Source organism: Notechis scutatus, chromosome 5 (genome assembly GCF_049901735.1).
Source record: "Notechis scutatus isolate UNSWTSFEM ecotype Mainland chromosome 5, rNotScu1.2, whole genome shotgun sequence".
In the NCBI taxonomy this organism is placed as follows: Eukaryota; Metazoa; Chordata; class Lepidosauria; order Squamata; family Elapidae; genus Notechis; species Notechis scutatus.
The window spans coordinates 76,852,016-76,865,932 of record NC_142013.1 but is presented as its reverse complement, the minus strand read 5'-3'; positions in this window follow the sequence as shown (position 1 = coordinate 76,865,932).

The window sequence follows — 13,917 nt, the reverse complement described above, 5'->3', positions numbered from 1 at the left end:
ATTTACAGTACATAAGCAAGCACTAAAGTATTTACTAAATGTTACAGTAAATTCTAAAACAAGTTTGCCACAACATTGTCTTCTGGGTGCATTTAAGATGCTGGCCATTGCCTCTAAAGCCTTGCATGGTATGAGACCTAGCTAAACAGGAATTGCCTGTTTTTCATAGTGACTGCCCATCTGGTGCCCTCCATCAGTATTGGTTTGGGTTTCACAAATGACCAATGTCATCTAGTGCGGTGGCCCCCAACCTTTTTTGTGCCGCGGCCCGGTACCGGCATCACAAAATCATCCGTGGCCCGGTACCGGCATCAGCACGCATGGCAAGGCGAGCCGAGCGACCGGCCAGCCAGCCGTCCCCCGCTTCTCCCCGCCACCTTCAACTCCTCCTTTGTACCTGTGTCGATGGGCTTCGCGACGGCTTCGGGACGGTCGCTCGGCTCGCCTTGCCATGCGTGCTGAAAGAATCCTCGCGCCTTAGTTTTGTTCGAAGCCGCCCCCCCCCTTCGATGAAACTAAGGCGCGAGGATTCTTTCAGCACCCAAACGCCGCTTTCTACCCAGAAAAGCTCACTGGAAGCACTTTTTCATCAAAACAAGATGGCGGCGCCCAGCAAACCGGCGGCCCGGTAGAAATTGTTCCACGGACCGGGACCGGTCCGGGGACCGGTGGTTGGGGACCCCTGATCTAGTGGACCTTCTCTGTCACTACACCTGTCCTTGGAGCTGCATCCCCTAGAAATTCATATGGTCTGTACCTTACCTGTCCCTATTTGTTTTAATTGTCTTTCCCGCCATGCTTTGGGATAGAGTAATTACACAGGCTATTTAAAATCGTGTGAAAGCATAACATGTTGTCCATTAGATAATGGTTGATTTTATATAAGGCTATTTTTTAACTTTGTGAAATTGCCCAGAGTCATGTTGCAGTTGATGGCCTAGAAAGGCTAAATATTGAACATTTAAGCAGTGCTGGAACACAGTGATATATATTTGTTAGAGCAGTCCACTCAGGATGCTGTGTCTTTGCTATATTTAGGATCAAGGTTTTACTTGTGAAACTTTACATAGGACACGTTGATGTGAGTTCTACTTCCTTCTGTTACCTAAACAATTTATAACAGACTTGTTCATTGTCTTATTCTTAGTATTTGTGACATTGCCACATTGTGACATAATGAGTAGTCTCCTGCCCACTAGAAGTTTCCAAAAAGTTTGTCAGTTCTTCATGGATGCTACTGGTTGTTTAGAGTAACACAAAATTCCATACCATTCATTCCCTAGGGTAAAAAATGGTTGTCTTCTCTCCAGTCTATGTTTTCAGTACCCATCACATGCATATGTCATTTGCAAAACAACCAACAAACCACAAAACTTGAATCATAATTAAGCTACATAGCTGTTCAAATATAATTGTTCTATACTGATATTCCCACTGATAGCTGTGAAAGATGCATTGTATGTCATGAATTATTCAGTCAACTACTCTTTACAGTGACTATAACTTGTTTTATGTCACAATAGTGAAAAAGGAGACAAGGGGCATTCTTTATTCTAGTTCTGTTTTCATACCAGTTGAGTAACCAAAATACTTTTGTTTTTCCCTGTTTCATAAAGAGAGGGGGAAAAAAGAAAACAATCTAAAAAGCTGGCATTTTATTCTGTAAAAGTGCTTTTAGGAAATTTAGACATGTTAGATGAAAAACACAGTCTATGCTGTTTCAACTGAAAGCAAAATATCATAAAATGTTGTATATTAATAGAGCAATTTGATGGAACTGGGAGAAAAAGGGATCCATAGAATTGCTCCTTGAAAGTTTAGGCCAACAGATCAAAAGTTGTTTGTGAAGATCTGTTTACTTTGGCCTCTTGAACAACTTTTCTTTTATAGGTTCAAGTAATAATACCAACTGTATTTAAGTTGGTATATATCCAGTGAGCCAAAGTTATGTAACTATCTTTTTCCCTTTTATAATAAAATAGTGTTAGGAGAATTTTTGTCACAATCAATGCAAAGTCTCCACAGAAAGCCTCATCATCTCCCTGTTCTAAGTTTCCTGATTCTTTTTCCAGAGACTTTCAGATCCAATGTAGATCATGATGATGATGGTGGTAATAATCTTCAAAATGTCTTCAGAAAGGCCTTGGTAAAGAAAATTATTTTTAGTTGCCTAAGTGAGGTGATTATTAAGTGAATTGTGAATGATTTTACAGCCTTAGTGTCATGGCTGTTAAGCAAATTTACCACGGTGAATAAGTCTAGTTTAAATTAGTTTAGCTTTTCCTGTTGATTTTCTTTGTTAGAAGCCAGTGGGGAAGGTTGCAAATAGTAATCATATGACCCCAGATGTTGCAGCTATCTTAAATAAGTTGCCAAGTGCATGAAATTCCTAAGTGTCATAAATGGAAGGATTAGTTGTAAATCACTTTTTTTCAGTGCTATTGTAACTTTGAACAGTCACTAAGTAAATGGTTGTAAGTCAAGGGCTTCCAGTATTTACTTTGTATTTGTACTGGTCTGATTTAATGGATTAAATGAGAGTCCACTATAACTAATGTATAAAGACCAAAGTTCACATAAATTACCTCATACTATAAGGACAATTTCACGTTTTTTTTTCACCAGAATAATTGATGGTAATGTGTATTAGGTGGGAATTAGAACTGTCATACCATAAATCATCATAATAGGACTTAATCATGGAAAAAGCTTGAGCGAAGTTTACTGGCCTAGAAAAAAGACAAGATGAATTTGCAACTGATTACTCAATTTCTTCAACTCACAATTCCAATGTTGTTCTTGTTTAATATTGGGGAAGATAGTTTCTGCTGTTAAATTATATAAAAGTATAAGTACCAAAACTAATGCATTGTAAGGAAAGAGAAAAGAAAATAGTGCAATTGCAAACACTTTTTCAAAAACAAATACATCCAATGTTTGAAATGTAAATTTCTGACAGCAGATACAGCACTTCATTAGACACACCAATGCCATATTTACTTTTTGTTAGAATGGTTTTTTTGTATATTATACTACATAGTTTATGCTTTTTAAAAAATGAATCTTACACATTGTTGTATTCTAATGCAGCAGTGTGATAATGCAAATGTCTCTAAATATTTGAAGATGCCTCTCACCTTAGTAATTAACTTAATTACCTAATGAGCAAAGTACATTATATAGGTAGTGACAGAATGGAATCAAAATGTCAGCAAGAAACTTAAAAGGAAGTAGTGTTGAATTACAATACAGAACACATTTGAAATAAGTAAATAACTTCTTGTTTCAAATTCAGACATAAATCAAACAGGAAGACATGTTTCGTTCTTTAGTGAGATTTTAATCAAACAGCACATGTATTAACTGTAGTAACCAATTTCCCTTTAGTTTTATTTATAGATTAACTTGCACTATTATCCCTATATGCATAATTCCATGAATATATGGGGCCAAAGGGATAACTTTAGTAGCTTTGAGAATCATTTGTTTATTGTATTAAATTTGCATTTTAATGGTAAAGATAAATGTTCTTTGGATATTTCAAATATAATAGTTAAACTTCATTTTGGAGTTTGCTGTTAATTTAGGTTGGATTGATGAATTAAGAAATAGTCTACCTACTTCAAGTGTGCCCCACTTATCCAGTTGGCCTGGATATGTTTATGAGTCCTGTACAGGTATGAGGTCCTTGTGATCATATCCTTTGCATACCATGCATTCAGGAATGTCTTAAGTCCCAAAAGCTTCTTTGTGGAATGTGCTGCAGTACCATGTCTCATGGTAGGAAAACTCAGGATTTGGAAAAGCAAATTGATATGATGGGGGATATGTGGAATGGCTGCCTTATGTACCCCTTAGTGGCAAAGTCATGCAGCTACTAGTTCAAAATACCAGAATTACATAACAAAAAGTATAAAAATTGACTAAAGAACTGTTGCAGAGAACTAGGAATGTCCCCAACATTTCCTTACCCTTATTGTAGTGAAAAACACCTGGATGAAGGAAGTCTGGCAAAAAAACAATCTGCAGATACTATCACAGCAACAATGCAAAATGGTTGCTGCCTCTATCAGTCAATACCATGGGAAGATCCATCCTACAGAAATGCTAAGTTCATGGAACAATTTTAGAGATGCTGTCAATTTTCTACTCTTTTATAGGTATGATGCTGGTGAAGATGATATGATGGCCCAAATACTGTTGCTTTACTTGAATGATTTATGAACAAAGCAAGAGATATTCCTAATTCTTGGATATCATAAGAAGAAAAATATTACATATTTACATGCTGGTTTTTATTATTTCTTTTTGGGTTTTATTGATATTTGTATGAGTCGCCCAGAATTGTGTCCATTAAAGGGTTTGCCATGCAAGTCTTAAATTGTGTTTTGCATTTAAGATTATAAGATGCAATATATGAGTTCTAAAATAACTGAATTGGTTTACTTGTGGGGTTGGTTCTAAACCATCTTTTATTCTTGAGATTTGCAGGATGGGACCAATATTCAGAAGGTCATTAGAATTTCTTTTGAGATGTAAAAATAAAACATACATTTCCAAATTGATTTTGAAAGTTTCACAAAGTTGGAGCTTTCACAGGATTTTACACAAAGCACTTTTTTCCCTGAAGTAGTTAAATTTATTGAGTTAATGTATTAATTTGAATCAAATCAGGACTGAATTCTGTATCTTTACCGATTTGTATAATGGCACTTTTTTGTTTTTGGATATTTTGGTTTTAAGTTGATAGTTCCTAAAATATATTTCATCATTATTTCATATGTATGTATATAGTGGTGTGGCGTGAAGAGGTGAAGATGCTAGCCTCCCACTTGGAAGGTTGAGAATTTAAACCTAGACGACAGGAAGGACATCCAGTCAGTAAACATTCAGCTCCATTCAGTCACCTGACTCCACCCCAAAGCAAGGGATTATAGGGTTATAAAAAGAATACACACACACACGCACACACACACACAGAGGTCTCCTGAATATGTTTATCTGCTTTGATAAGTTATGCTATCCTGAACAGGTGACACAAGCTCAGTAAAATCTGATGCATCACAAAAACAGTCTTTTGTTTGTAAGTAATGATTTAATGGCATCCTGTCACAATTTCATTTTTTCCAAACAAAAATGAACTAATTATCTGTTCCCAAACAACCAATCATATGACATTATGTTTCATAGCCTAGGGAAGCTAGATGAGCAGGTATGGCAAGTTTATTGCCGAAAAAGAATTACAATTTTTTCCAGGTAATAATTAACTATAAAACTGGGACTGCAATTCTATAAATTCATATCCTGGGAAAACATTGCTGAACAAAGAGAGATTGTTTTTCATCAACTTATAGAATGTATATGTTAGAAGGACCTTACAGAGCATCTAGTCCAATCATCTTTTGCCTTAATTTTCTGTAATAAAAGGTCACATAATTCATTCCTTGCTTTCTGTCTCTCTTTCTCTCTCTCTCCACCTACCTACCTACCTACACACTAGAACTCATGGACTCCCAGTTTCTAATCTGGTCCTTTGATATATTAAACAAACTGGCATATTTATAAAGAAAAAGAATCTATGAAGTCGAGGAAGGCATACTTTCAAGTAATATGAACCAGATTTACTGCTTTTTAGTAAATAATTATAGCTAACCCTGAGCTGGTACTATTGTTATAAGGCTTGCTGGTCTTACTGCTAGTTCTACTTCTCAAAATCCTCATTAGCTATAATTCATTAAAGTGAAAAAGTAAAGTGGTAAAAATTATATCTAAAGTGGGTTTATCTGACAGTGTAGCAGTAAAGCTGTTTAGTAGATGAGAATATATGAATGCAAGTTAATGGCGCCTGTTAGGTCTACATACATATTTTATCAAGTTTTGTTGATACCATATAATATAATCTGACATAGGATTCAAAAATCTCAAAGAAAAATGGTGGTTTATAGAGATTTATCTTCTCACCTATCTATACTACTTTTTTCAGTATCAATAAATACTACAATTTTCTTTAATATTGAAAATTAAAAATAACAAACTTTGTGCAGTGTTTTTTGTATTTTAAAATCTATAAAGTGTTTGAATTGTCCTCTTTACACACACACACACACACACACACACACACACACAAAAGCACCAAGCTAAAAACATTTTAAGCATATTAACAATCAGGCTGTTATTTATTTAGAAATCAGTAAGGTTCACATGATTATAGATGTAGGCAACACCATGAGGTTCCTTTTCACATATAAGGAAGAAGTATGGAAATATGTGTGGCATTCTATTCAGGACACTTGACTTGTTTGCCATTTGTGATTCATGAAATATCTCAACCTCCCATCCAGTTAATCATGTAAACACAACTACTAGACTCTGGACCTTGTTCAAACATAAGCATTTAAATTAATGAGTCAAGAGTTTTTTTCTGCACATGTAACTGTGCTTATCCAGATAATACATGTGATTTCAGTTAATCCTGTTTTATTTTATAATTTAATATTAAGTTTAAATTGAATCAATGCTAATAAAAGTTTATAGTTCTTAATTTTTGATCACACTTAAAAATAAAGCTTAATTTAAATTAATAAAACCTTGAACATATCATTTTTCTTGTCTACATTAAATGTATGCATTCTCCTGATGAAAACCTTATAGACATAATATTTATTTGATAGTTATATGCAAACAACCTGTATCTTATATGCAACAACATGTATTAACTAGAAGCACTTAGATGCTTCTAATTAAATGGTACATGTTGGTAAATAGCTAAGTGACCAAATCTGAACAGAGTGCAAAGTTTAACATACATTTCTGCGAATCTGAATACAGTATATACTTTCTATTTATGTGCTGTTGTTTATGGATTCAAAATGGGAACAGTGAATAATTAGGTAACCTCATCATTAGCACTCATGATGTTACCAAATTTGGATAATGTAATATCTGCAAGAAAACTACCAAGCTCAGAGAGCACTAAGGACAACTCATTTAAAACCTGAGTTACAAATATTCTCCTTTATTAAAACACTGAATATAACAAGTGTAGTAGTTTTGACATATTTTGACCACGCTGTAGAGGCTGCCATTTTTTAGTTCACTTGAGGATTCATGAAAAATGTTGTCTGGGATGCCAAATGATTACACAATTGTATATATCTAAACTACCCTTCATCTTTGATTAATAGCTATTTAGATTACTATTACAATGTCCATTGTTTGAAAACTATTCAGAAGAGATGTTCTGGATAAACATGACGTATCTCTGCTATTTGTAAAAAAATAATAATTGACCTTTGGGGGCTTCTGCACAAAAAAATTATGGCTTCTTTAATTTACTTATAAAAAGTGCTTTTGTTCTTGCTCTAATATGACGTCTAGACAATTCTTCCATATAATTTTTGATTTTACATAGTTCTAGTGATAACTTGTAATATTCATCTAATTACAATGCAACAATCAATAATAAAGTATACACTGATAAGAACAGAATAATACATGAATATATAAATAGAAATGCTTAAACTATTTAAAAACAGCAGAATAAAAAATGGCAAGCTAAAAGGGGTAAGTAGTAATTAACCTGCAGGGATAAAGAGGAAAAAGAAAAGAAAACAAAGGCTGGATTTACATGAAAGGCTAAGCCATGAGTTGATGACTAAGCTGAATTCATGCAATGCAATAAACCAAAACAAGTTATAGCCCACATGGGAAGCTATGTGAACTTGTAATACTTAGTTCTGAATGCTTCTATGACACACCCAGAATTTAAAAAATAATAATAGCGGAGTATGATGAACAAAAGTTTGATGTAATAAATAAAGAGCTAAATTTAGATTGCACCATTCTCAAATAGAAGAAAGAATGCCAAAGAGACAACACAAAAATAAAGTATATAGGAAACTGAAGACCAAGAGTTTAGAATAGAGGACAGGAATAACTGGAACAGCTAACACAAAAAGGAGAAACTTGAAAGCAATAGAAAGATATGAGAGCAGAAAAGCTAAAACCGGAATAAGAAAAAAGCAGCAGGCAATGAGTGGATCACATTGAAAGCCAAATGGGTGGTGGCCTTGGGCCAGTCATTCACTGTCCACCCTAGGAAGCAAGCAATAGCAAATCACTTCCAAAAATTATTGCCAAGAAAACTGCAAATTTCTTTTGAGAACTGTAAACTGTAGTGTTTAAGCCTAAGGCACTGAGCTAGAAACTAGAAAGCCATGGGTAATGAGTTCTAGTCCTGGCTTAAACAGGAGCTAGCTGGTGACTATTCACTTTCAGGTCTAAGAAGCAGGCAATGGCAAATTAGTTCCAAATTTTTACCAAGGCAACTTCAGGGATTTTTCCAGGTGGTTGCCAGGAATCAACTTGAAAATACACACAGAGAGATGTTAAAATTAATGTTTCTCTAAGGTTCCTTAAGAATAGAAAAATTTTATTTCAGCAAAATAACATTATCTGACCCTATGAATTAATACAGGTGGTCTGTGACTTATGGCCACAATTGGACCCAGAATTACGATTGTAAATTTTCACTAAGGTGTCTTAATGATCTCAATTCTGACTCTTCCCCATTGCCATTGTAAAGAAACTGCAGTGCAAGGGGTGCTTTGGGATGGAAGAAGCACTGGGAAGCCTGGTGCAGACCCAGACCTGGACTAGTGTACCTCCCCAGCGTGTACATGACATATGCTGGCCCTTCTGGGCTTCCCCAACTCCCTAAGGCATCCTTTACACAGCTTCCTGTCCTACTGGGTCCTACAACCTTGACCCTCCTCTGCACACCATTATGCCTTGTTCCATTTTCTTTTCCTGAAAGCGCACCCAGCTGCCTTCCTGCAAAGGCCACCCTGTGCCATTCTGGTAGCAGCAATCGTTCACACAATCTCTCAGAAGGGTGAAATTTTCCAGATCACACAATTTGGAAAGTCACAGCTTTCTGAGATACTGTGAAAATTGCAGATGTTTTCAAAATGAACCCACTTCTGGGATAATGTGAGGCAACTTCTGTATAAGAAGGCTGCACAACGTATTGGCTGAGTTTGTTGATTCAGATTTCTATACTGAGCAGAAGTTTGAATTTGATTATTTAAATGACCTCTTGGAATTCTACAGGTATGTTCTTACAATTTCAATAACTAATCCTCCCCATTCATTCATTTACCATCACACACTGAAGGGAGATGGATCTATCTTGTAGACCTTTTTACAGTCCTCCCAGCCACTGTATAGGAGGCTAGGAGACCATGACTTTTTATTCTACATTTTCTCTTCTTTTTTCTGGCTGGAGCAAGACATAATAAAAAAAATTGGGGCACAGCCAGATGCCAATCAGAACCAATAACAGAAATATTTGATAGTGTCTTCCCATCTGCCAAATAGCTAGATATATTGGTATCTCTACCAACTCTTTGGTAGAGTTACTTTCAGAACATTTTTCTAAAAATTCAGAACTATTAAATAGTCCAAGAGTGATTCTCTACCCGATGATGACTTATCTCAACTAGCCTCTTGCATCTATATCCAAGGTTAAGGTTCTTGTTGTAATGTTGTAGAGCCATGGTGGCACAGTGGTTAGAATGCAATACTGCAGGCTACTTCTGTTGACTGCTGGCTGCCAGCAATTCGGCAGTTCAATTCTGACCGGTTCAAGGTTGACTCGGCCTTCTATCCTTCTGAAGTCAGTAAAATGAGGACCCAGATGGGAAATAGGCTGACTCTATAATTCCAATTATAGAGGACTGTAAAGCACTGTGAAGTGGTACATAAGTCTAAGTGCTATTGCTATTGTATAGCTAAAATTTAGGAAAGAAAATAAAGATTGTTAGGCCCCAATGCTGGCTGCGCCTGTTACTTATATTAATAGCACAGCACATTCTCCATGTGAGTGGAATGAAGCCATGGTTATGTCTATATAAGAACACATGAAATATATTAAACCCTAGACCAATTATCTTGCTTAATACAATAAGCAAAGTATATGCAAAGTATATGTATTTATGACTGTTGGATTGGGTCCAAAGTGAAAATATTCTTGTTGAGAAACAAGCAGAATTTAGAAGGGACCAGTGAACCTTAACCATTGTCCAGTCTTGTATCATTTATCTGAAAAATACTTTTCATCACTGTTTCAGCTTTTGTAGATTTTATACCAGGTTTTGATTTGATTATAAGGCAGATACTATCGGAAAACATCGGGAATTTTTAATGGATAAAATATTGCTCGTTCTTACTCATAGTCTTTATTCTTCTTTGAAAGTCAGATGGAGACATCTTTCTGGAACATGAAAAGAAAATGAAGGCAAGGGTGTATTCTAGCCCCCTTACTTTTTAATTTGTACATCAATTCAATATTTTAGGCTCTCTCAACTTCTAACCACCCTTCTCCATTGTTAGCAGATTGTGCAATTCCAGCCTTTCTGTATGCAGATGATGTAATAATTTTGTCTACCTCCCAGACGGAAATGAGAAGGACAATGAGGGAATTGGCTTCCTTTTGCATAAAAGACAACTTGTAGTAAATTACAAAAAAAAAAAAAAAAAAAAAAAAAAACCCAAACCCTAAATTGCTGGTGTTTGCATAACAAAATGATAGGCTACATTAATGGCAAATTAATAAACCTCAATAGAGCAGATACATACCTATATCTTGGAGTGCAGTTCCAGGCTTTCTTATTTTGGAGCACGAATTTCTCTGTATCAGGAAGTGTCCCATCATACTTCCACAGCCATCTTAAGATTCTTCTATTCAAAGGGGGGAATATATTATTCCTGCATCTTGCAAGGTTTTTGTTGCTAAGGTAATCTTCTAGCTTCTTAATGGTGATACATTTTTACAAAGCTTAATACATGGAAGCTGTCCAGTCTAAATTTATAAGAGCAATATTCTCAGTTTCAAAATGCATCAAGAATGCTGTTGGTCAGAGACAGGTTTGATTGCCAGACCTTGATTCTATCTCTGTAATTTCTGGTTGAAATTGATTTTTTTCTCCTCCTGTGGTTGGCTCCACTGCTTCTGAGAGGCCATTTAGATCAAGCTAATGAAAGTTAATAACAAATTCTGTCCTCAGAACTTTCTTTAGAAAGTCTCTTCTATTAGGGTCAAAAATACAAGGAGTCACCTTAAAATATCTGAGAAATTGATTTTCAAAACCATTTAGGCTTGGTATACAACCCTACAGTTTATAGATTCTTTTTAAGTGGACACATGCCATCATCTTACTTCTCTTCCACTCCAATTCTGAAATTTTGTTGGCCTTTCCAATTCTGTGGAAACAGTGTAAAAGCATCCCTTTTCAGCAGTGCTTATGTCTATGTAGAAATGACTTTGTGGAATCCCTAAGCCAAATACTCTTTTGTTTCTCTCTTACCCCCCCTCCTCCTCCCTCTCCCTCCCCCCCTCTGTCTCTCATCAGGGAAGATATATATTTAACCATTTTAAAGAACTACTTTGAAAGATAGCACAATATTAGTACTTTTATCTGACCAGAACCTTATGATATGTTTCATGGTTGTCCCCCTGGTTTTTTTTTTCTTTTTTTGCTATCATTTGTTTATCCATCCCAACTATGGTTGAAATTAAGCTCAAATTTTAGTGATTGCCACTGCTATTTATACTACAGTTACAGTGTGTTATGTAATTTTATTGCATTTTAAAGTTTTATTAATAATTACACATCAATGTATTTTCTTGTGCTTTCTGATCCATGGGACATTATAAAGAGAGTTCTTCCTAATCTTTTCTATCATATGTGCTGATATTCTCTCCTCTCCCATTATAATGTTGGAGGAAAACCCAAAGGAACATAATAATGGAAAGCATAAAGAGGTCCACATTTCACATGGTCTTTTAAAGACTTTATCATGGTGATAGGTAGCCTCATGTCTGACATTTCTCATGCTATGCCTGACTGGGAAGAACTATATGCTGAATATGTCAATTCCTTGGGGCTCTGGAGAACAATAAAAGGGGTTAAATGATATATGTGTGTGATACATCATAGTGCAAATAATGAAACATATGTTTGCATAAAATGCCATACAAGTACTAAATTGGATCTTTTCCATAATGACATAATGTTGCAAATTAATTTTGTGGCTTGATAATTCCTTCTGACCACCATGAAAAAGGGATCTAGCCTGCCTCAACAGACTGCTTTAATTCATGGCATGTTTCTTAATGTGAAATAAAAGTTTCATCCATCAGAGTGGCAATCAACTTGTAGGAACATTTTCATAGTTATCTTGGATTGAATTGGATTGGATTGGATTCAGTTGGATTCAAAGAAGCAAATTCTGTTTTTGTTTTCTGTCAGAGACCAAGTACTTTCAAGTGGTATAATGTTGGCCAAGATAAACTTGTTTTAGTGCTCAGTTCAATACTTTTGGCCAACTTTACCCTTTGTGAAACTACCCAGATTCAACCCAGATGATAGCTTTGTAAAAAAAAAAAAAAAGCAAAGGAATTATGCATGCCTGTTTCTTGTGGGAAATATGCTATGGCACACACATCACTTGATCCCAAACCAAGAAATGTAAACAGTGTCTATACATGCAAAACAACATGGTATTTACCATGAGAAAATCTTCTTTTAGCAAGTTTCAGGAGGAATATGTATATTAAATGCTCATAATAATTATTTACATTTGTAAGAATTCTTCCTGCATCCAATTATATAACTGAAGTTTTAAAAACTTTTCTGTTTGTGGGATGATTATATATAATTTTGTAAATCATAGTGGCTCCCAATATATCCTTTATTTGAAATAATAACAGCAATAAACATAAGTATACTTTATGGTGGTCTGATTGTAATAAAGATGTGATTTGATTAAAATATATATTAATGAGACCCTACTTCAGTCAGTAAACAAGATTTAAGAAAAATGTTGTTTTATTAATAATAAAACAACAGGATAGAACAATAATTTACTAGACTAAAACAAGTTGCATTATAGTCCCAGAATTTTAGTATGATAGTAGAAATTTCACATACTATATATTACTATCATAATAACATTCTGTACTGGGCAAGACTGCTCCTTTTAGACATAAGAATCCAGTCATAAAACAAAGTAGAGGAAAGAATGCAGAGAAAGGATTCTGAATTTCTTCCAAACGTTTACCAGCAGGAACAATATGTTTGTGTACGTATGCACTAGAAAGCATGGAGTAGTCTGCATATTATGTTTTCTGAGTCATGTGCCTGGGAAGAAAGAGGAAGTGAAAATGGAGCAGTTGCTAATATTCAGCCTGCTTCCCAATTGGATCTACTATATATAGACATTGGTTGAAGGTTTTAAGGAATTTTTTTTCCTGAAGCCTCCAGCTTGACTTAACCCTTGCTGTCTTCCATTACCATTTCCCTTCAACATAAGCCCTCTCAACAGAACTTAGAAATGTGATTCAAGTGTAATAACACTTAGACTTATATACCGCCCTCTTTAAGCGGTTTATAGAATCAGCATATTGCCCCCAACAATCTGGGTCCTCATTTTACCCACCTCGGAAGGATTGAAGGCCAAGTCAACCTTGAGCCTGGTGAGATTCGATATGCCAAATTGCAGTCAGCTGGCAGTCAGCAGAAGTAGCCTGCAGTACTGCATTCTAACCACTTCACCACTAAGGCTCTTACAATATTGGCCTTTGCTGATTTTCACGAAATGTTGTATATGAACTGCCCTGTTTTGGTCTCCAAGAGCTAGGATCAAATTATTATTTGATTACAAACCATTATTTTTCCTTCTTCAAGACCCAAGAAGAGAAATTGGAACCAAATTTACTTGAACTTCTGTAGTTTCAGACTCCTGCACCCCAGGGCAGCACTCACCTTCATCTACACACTGGCAAGAAGAAGGTCTGGCAGCCCTCCAATAGGGCGTATTTCTTTTCTTCTCAGTTCATGTCTTTTAATGCACTTT